Source organism: Nicotiana tomentosiformis, chromosome 1 (assembly GCF_000390325.3).
Source record: "Nicotiana tomentosiformis chromosome 1, ASM39032v3, whole genome shotgun sequence".
NCBI classification, from domain to species: Eukaryota; Viridiplantae; Streptophyta; class Magnoliopsida; order Solanales; family Solanaceae; genus Nicotiana; species Nicotiana tomentosiformis.
In genome coordinates, this window is record NC_090812.1 from 6,985,782 (window position 1) to 6,994,076 (window position 8,295).

Genomic DNA, 8,295 nt, shown 5'->3' on the forward strand with positions numbered 1-8,295 from the left:
TTATTATGATTCAACCTCATTCTTGTATTTGACTGGTGGTCCGGAGTACAAAGTCTAATCTCAAGAAAGTTAAAAGAAAGGTTGTCATAGTATATTTGTCTCTAATCCCAACCACGAGCAAAGAAAGAAAACAAAAGGTAAATAAGTTTGCATTCACACAAAAGAACATGAGATCTCAATGTCGGTATTGTAGCAGTTATCTCAATTATTACTACCATCAAACCAACACGTTTATCTGTTTTTTTTCAAATAATATGTGCTTTGACAGAAAATCATATTAAGTGAAGCTCTGCTAATTAATCAAGCAACTATATTTAGTTTAGGACGGATATGTGATACAGCACTCAATCGATTCATCTACTATATATGCTTTTCACGTAAATCAGAACAAGTTACAAGAAAAAGGCAAAGGAAAATCAAATAGCCCAACAGCTAAAACATATGATTGCACAAATTATATATTGCAAAATTAGGTTGACTGATAGAATGCTCAACTTTCTTGAATGTGGACAAAAGAGCTTGCCACTTTGCACTTGTGACAATACAGTGAAGCAGGGGACAATTTCTATTGGCATGAAAATCATTATGATCCTGTATATGTAATATCATTGACAAAGCACATTGTGAAATTTCACCTTTTCCAGTAGGACTTCAAAAACTAATTGCTTTGATTCGACATTCAAATTATGAAAACTAATTGCTTTTGCTCCACAATACTTAAAGAGAATTGTACAAAACGAAAATATTGGACCAAAAAAGATCATCCTTTTTTGTACTTATCGAACAGTTAGGTGCACTCTGTTGGTCAAGGTAGAGACTCCAAAGGTCAATAACTAAAAGAAAACTGATGAAAACTAATGCCATTCTAAATGGAAAAACAAAAATTGCATACTCAAATGCTTTGGACGAAATTAAAATTATAAAAAAAAAAAGGACAGAAAAAAATAAAAGAAATCACATAGAACCACGAAGAAATTCAAGAGGAAAATCCACTTATAATAAAATGCACCGAGAAAAAACCCAGAAATAATGAAACAGAAGTTGGAGAAAGCTTACCAGAAAGGGAAAAAGGAGCAGATCGGAGCACCAACAAAAAGAGCGAATACCAAAATATCGAAAACCTAATATCAAAATTTTTGATTTCGATACGGTAATTCGGTATTTACCATATGCACAACCCTACTTACATTGGTGCAAAATATTTAAAGCTAAACTATAAAAAGTCAAAATATTCCTACTTTAAATTTTAGTCTTAACGTACATTAATCTGGCATGATTCAAATTTTTCACTCATTTGAAAAGTAACAAGTAAGTTTTATTTGATAAGTTTCAGATTGGAATTGTTACTTGTTGTCATTTTGTGTTTCTCTTATTATTGATATTCCGTGATAGACTTTTAGTTTTATGTATTTATGTGATTTCTGGTAGTTAATTTCTCTATGTTACTAGCATATACTAATCCATTATTCAGATGGTTCAACTTTCCTGCAGTACATATTTTTTGTAAAAGATATGTCAGTCTTGGACAAGGTGTGTAACGACCCGACCGGTCGTTTTGAGAGTAATAGCCCCTGATCCCCTATTTATTGTTTCTCCCGTATCTTTTTTCTGCTTATGTGATTTGCCGGGAGGTTTTGTTGTGGTTTCGGAGTGAATTGGGACACTTAGTTCCTAAAGCGGAAGCTTAAGTTTTAGGATTTTAACGGTAGTTGGAATTGTGTTAAAACGACTCCGGAATAGAGTTTCATCGGTTCAGTTAGCTCCGTTGGATGATTTTGGACTTAGGAGCATGTCTGGATTGTGTTTTGGAGGCCTGTAGCTAAATTAGGCGTGTAATGGCGAAAGTTGAATTTTTGAGAAGATCGACTGGAAGTGGACTTTTTGATATCGGGGTCAAATTCTAATTCTGAAAGTTGGAGTAGGTCCGTAATGTCGAATATGACTCGTGTGCAAAATTTGAGGTCAATCGGACGTGATTTGATAGGTTTCGGCATTAGTTGTAGAAGTTTGAAACTTTGAAGTTCATTAGGCTTGAATCGATGTGTAATTCGTATTTTTAGCGTTGTTTGATGTGATTTAAAGGTTCGACTAAATTAGTGTGATGTATTAGGACTTGTTGGTATATTTGGTTGAGGTCCCGGTGTGTTTCGGATGCTTTACGGGTTGAATTTGGACTTATGCAAATTAGTGAAGTTTTCTCGTTTCTGGTGTTTTCGCGGTCAAGCTTGGTTTGTGGGCGCAGGTGCGAGATTGGCCTGCAGAAGCGGAGCCGCATCTGTGGAAGATGGAGCGCAGAAGAGGACGGGGCCTGGAGCATGTGGATCGCAGAAGCGGAAGATTTCCGCATGTGCGGCGTCGCAAGTGCGACTGGAAGCCCGCAGGTGCGAAATCGCTGGGCAGAAAAGGGCAAGTTCGAGGGTTTTATCCCATTTTAAATTTTGGGTATGTGGGAGCTCAGATTGAAGTGATAATTCAAGAATTTTTCAGAGAGAACTTTGGGGTAATGATTCTTTACTCGTTTATGATTATATTCCACTAATCTATAGTTATTTTCATCATTTAATTAAGGAATTTGGTTGAGAAATTTGGGGGAAAATGGTGAAAGTTCTTCAATTAAGTTTTTAGTTTTGATTTGGATTTGAATAATTTTGATACGAGTGAATTCATGGTTGATTGGGTGTTCATATTTTGTGACTTTTACCTGATTCCGAGACGTGGGCCCGGGTCGACTTTTAAGACGAATTTCAGATTTTTTGTTAAAGTCTTAATTTCATTAATTAAATTTATCTATTATAGTTGTATTTATGATATGTAATTAGTTTTGGCTAGATTTGGGTCATTCAGAATCGGATAATCGAGGAAAGGGCATTCTTAATGATTGATTAAGCTTGGTTCGAGGTATGTGGCTTGCCTAACCTTGTGTGGGGGAAATCTCCTTAAGATTTGATATTGTTGCGATATGTGAGCGCCGTGTACGTGAGGTGACGAGTACGTACACGGGCTATTTGGTATAAAAACCCGATTTTTACTGAGTAGCAACCTATTTTCATTTTTATTGAGTTATACCATTTTACTGAATAGTAACCTGTTCCTATCTTAATTAAGTTATACCAGCATGCGTGGTTATCCTATTTAGTATAATATCGCATGTTTACGTGCTTTAACTACTTATTGAACTCTATACAACATGCCTAGTTATTTTTTTGTTCTTCTATTAGCCTTAACTGTAGAATTCTTATTGTTAACAGTTGTATTTATCGGTTTGAGGTGTGTATTTATTTTTGAGACTATGAGGCGGTTCCTCGGGAGTTCTACCTATATATTTAGTTTTGAAACTACGAGGTGGTTCCTCGGGAGTTCTCCCTGCATATTTGCTTTTGAGACTATGAGGCGGTTTCTCGGGAGTTCTCCCTGCACATTTATTTTTGAGACTACGAGGCGGTTCCTTGGGAGTTCTCCCTGTACATTTACTTTTGAGACTACAAGACACTATCTCGGGAGATCTCCCTGCATATTTACTTTTGGGTCTACGAGACGGTTTCTCGGGAGATCCCCTGTTGAGTATCTCATTGTGCTGTGTTGTTATTTCTGTGTGAATTCTTTCTGTTAAAATCTCTGTCTTACTTCATTTTCATTATATCATCTATCTTATTATTATATCCGGTAGGCCTCGGACCTGACCTCGTCATTACTCTACCGAGGTTAGGCTTGGCACTTATTGGGTACCATTGTGGTGTACTCATGCTACTCTTCTGCACATGTTTTGTATGCAGATCCAGGTGCACATTATCAGCCACGTCATCAGTGAGCAGTGATAGTTAGAGACTTCAAGGTATATCTGTTGCGTCCGCAGACCTCGGAGTCCTCCTCTATTTCCTCATATGTCATTTACCTTCCGTACTTCTTTTATTAGATTCTGGTGTATAGAAATACTAGCTCCCTTCTATAGCTTGTGACTTGTGATGTTCGGGGTTTTGGGAATACTGTGTATTACTAGAGTGTTGGATATTGTACATTCCGAGCGGCATTGTTACCAGTTATTTAGTTATCTATTGTAGTTATTTGTTAGGTTTTACTTCCATTTTGTTATTTTCTCATTATGTTAGGCTTACCTAGTTGTAGAGACTAGGTGCCGTCATGACGTCTTACGGAGGGAGATTTGGGTCTTGACAAGGTGACAGGGTATAGGTATGACACACCCAATGGATTGGGATTTCTTTAGGTTGAGAATTAGTTTTGGGCTTTAAGACTAAGAAAGAGTAACAGGGTAAGGGACAAAGAGTCAAAAAGCTGGACATATTAGAATTGTTACTTGTTGTCATTTTGTGTTTCTCTTTTTATTGATATTCCATGATAGACTTTTAGATTTATGTCTTTATGTGATTTCTGGTAGTTAATTTCTCTTTGTTACTAGCATATACTAATCTATTATTCAGATGGTTCAAATTTTCTACCGTACATGTTTTTTGTAAAAGATATGTCGGTCTTGGACAAGGTGACAAACTATAGGTCTGACACACCCAATGGATTGGGGCTTCTTTAGGTTGAGAATTGGTTTTGGGCTTTAAGACTAAGAAAGAGTAACAGGGTAAGGGACGAAGAGTCCAAAAGATGGTAAAAAAACTTTGTTTTAACCGAAAACCGAATCGTTAAAACCGATCACCGAACCGAACACCGAACTTTTAAAAATAATAAACCGCAACCGACCGAATAAACCGAAATTTTTGGTTCGACCGTTTTTTCTATTCGGTCAGTATTATGCTGTCACAACCCAAATTCTCCTCCGTTTGGGTTTCGTGATGGCACCTAGTATTAGGGACTAGGTAAGCCTAACACTAATTGAAACAACAACATTATCTAAATAACATCCAACCATTTGAAATATAAATCTCTTAAAATTTAAAATTCCTAAAATCGGTAGTACAAGCCATAAGCTCTACAAAGTATTTCCTAGAAAACTTCCAAATACAACTGTCCAGAATTAAGAATAAACAGTGCCAACGAAAACTTGAAGGTGACTGCAGCATGTTTACCTTGAGTCTCCATAGCAACGACCTACATATCGGCTAACGAACAAATATCTGGATTTGTACAAAAATGCGCAGAAATGTAGAATGAGCACACCATAGCGGTGCCCTGTAAGTATCAAGACTAATATCGGTGGAGTAGTGACGAGGAACAGTCAAGACACCCATTGGTCTAATAAACTAAACAAGTATAAGCATATGAACAACAGAAATATGATATTTACATAAAGACTATGCAATATGGCTCGCAATACAGTAATGGCAATAAGAAAGGAAACAACAAATATCAGCGGAATACCATAAAAATAACTCAGAAAAGTAAATGAAACACAACCTACATTCAGAATCACAAATACAGCAAGGACAAGTAATAACTCAGCAACTACAACCGCTTTTACATAAGGTTTTAGTCGTCAAACTCTACGAGGTACCGAACCTCAGAAAAATCACAACTCACGGGTCTCAATACCTGAACCCTAGCACTTGGCATCCTGTGCCCTTATTACACTTCATACCCGCACTAACGACTCACGTACCAATAGAGCCATTCTCACATAGAAGGCAAGTAAAGAGGGTGAGCATCTATGTTCAACAATATCAAGAACACCTCTTACCCGATAAGAGTGCTTAACTACATGTATGCTTGTTCAAGTGTCCTACCATAGTCTATATCAGCAAATAAGCATAAGAAAAAATAACGGACAACACGTAGAATATTGTCTCACAGCTTTCACAAGATAAAAGCTCACATTGATACGTATACCACTACACAAATATCGATAACAAGAATGCCTCCAGGCCACAAATCGTTACAAATTAATCCCTGACACAACCCACCTTATCTCGCCACGTGTGCAATAATAAAGTAAGTGCCTGCCTTGTCTCGCCACACGTGCATAACAATGTTCCCATCTTGTCTCGCCACATGCGCAACCCACATATATATATATCCCTCCTTGTCACGCCGCCTGTGAAAATATCAATAGTAACAATAGCACGACAGAAACCTCGTGAAATCCCATAACAACAACCGCACGGCAGAAACCTCGTGCATCATAATAACCACAACTGCACGGTAGAAGCCTCGTGCATCACCACAACAAGTACACCAGCAACAATGGCAATAATACAAGGTACGACAAGTAAATCATCTCAAGAACTTTAAATCACAAGAAACGATAGAACCAATTCCCAAGGAATACAGTAAAGAATGTTAGGCGTAAAGAGGTCAGCTCAACAAGGGAAAACTAATATGCAGCAACGATCCAACAATATACATTTCAACAACACAGAAGCTAACACGAGTCAAATAATTAATAATAAAACAAGTCGACTAAGATATAGGATATCTAAACTTCATTTAAGGTTGAGAAATTACGAAGAATATTCAACAATTCAATTAAGGATAAGCAGCGTAAAGATAATCATAACCTCAATTAAGACTGAACAATTATGGGATGAGATAATAATGACTCCAAATAAAGATAAGCATATATGAAAAGATAGCATGGCAATAGAAGAGGTAAAATCTTCAGTTAAGTCAAATAAGAGTGAATCTTGAAGCAATTAATTCTAATTAAAGCATGTAGAGGCAAAACTAGTAAATAAGAACTTAATCATATCAAGAACAACTTCATACTCGGTGAATATAAGGACCTATGAAATCCTAAAAGGCCAACTTTCCACAAATAAGTCCGAGCACGCACTCTTCAACTCGCGTACATGGACTACAATCAACATAGAAGACTCAAATCCTAAGGGAAAATCCCCCCCCCCCTCCCCACAAGGTTAGGCAAGATACTTACCTCGAACCAAGCTCAATCAGTTCGTAAGAATGCTCTTTTTTCAATTATCCGACTTCGAATAGTCCAAATATAGCCAAACACAATTGCATATCATGAATACAACCATAATAGACTCATCTAATTAATGAAATCAATATTTTAACAAAAATTCAGAAATTCGCCCTAAAAAGTCGACTCGGGCCCACGTCTCAGAATCGGGTAAAATCACAAAAATACGAATACCTATTCACTCATGAGTCCAACCATATAAGAATTACTCAAATCCGACAACAAATCCCTTTTCAAAATTCGAAATCCTTATTGAAGAAGTTCTTCCAAAGTTTCCCAATTTCAACCCCAAAAATCCGAAATTAAATTGAGAAAACAACTATAGATTAATGGAATATAACCAAAAATGAGTTAGGAATCATTAACCCAAAGCTTCCTCTGAAAATCCCTCGAAAAATCGCCAAATTCCGAGCTCTTAAGTCCAAAAACGAAGAATGAAATCAAACCCTCGAATTTCTCTTTTCTGCCCAGGCATGACCGCACCTGCGACATAATTAGCTACACCTGCGCAACAGCAGGTGCGTATGTCCAATCGCACCTGCGCTTCCTCTCACTTATGCGTCCCAGAATCTTCCTCTCACTTCTTCTCGCACCTACGCCTCCATCTTCGCACCTACGCCTCCATCTTCGCACCTGCGACCATTGCACATGCGCCCAAGGTCCGCAGGTGCGATTACACCAGAACGCATACCTCTTCACAACCACGAAAAACTATCTGAAACTCGTCTGAAACACACCTCCGGCCCCCGGGACCCCATCCAAGCATACAACCAAGTTCCATAACCTAACACGGACTCGCTCGAGGTCTCAAATCATATCAAACGACACTAAAATCACGAATCACCCTCCAAATTCAAACTTAAAGAACTTGAAACATCAAATTTTCACAACTGATGCCGAAACCTATCAAATCACGTCCGAATGATTTTAAATTTTACACACAAGTCATAATTGACATTACGGACCTACTCCAACTTCCGAAATCAGAATCCGACCCCGATATCAAAATTTCCACTACCGATCCAAATCTCCGAAAATTTGACTTTCACCATTTCAAGCCTAAATAAGATACGGACCTCAAATTCACAGTTTGGACACGCTCGTAAGTCCAAAATCAACCAACGGAGCTAACTGAACCGCACGAAACTCCATTCCAGAGTCGTCTTCATACAGTTCCGACTACGGTCAAAATCCTAAGACTTAAGCTTTCGTTTTAGGGACTAAGTGTCTCAAATCACTCTGAATCATCCGGTAACTGAATTCAACCACGCACGCAAGTCAATACACATAATGCGAAGTTGCTCAGGGTCTTATGCCACCGAACGGGACTTAAATTCTCAAAACGACCGGCCGGGTCATTACATATGCCCACCCCTAATAGATAGTACACTCTAAATATTGCATCATAAATAGGA

General features: G+C 37.9%; 1 long non-coding RNA gene across 1 annotated transcript; it reads left to right on the forward strand.

Moving 5' to 3' along the window:
* Positions 1-24: 24 nt before the first annotated feature.
* On the forward strand, positions 25-179 carry LOC117277795 (uncharacterized). Its single transcript, XR_004508136.2, has 2 exons — positions 25-83; positions 138-179. It is a non-coding gene; the product is annotated as an uncharacterized lncRNA (long non-coding RNA).
* Positions 180-8,295: the final 8,116 nt, after the last annotated feature.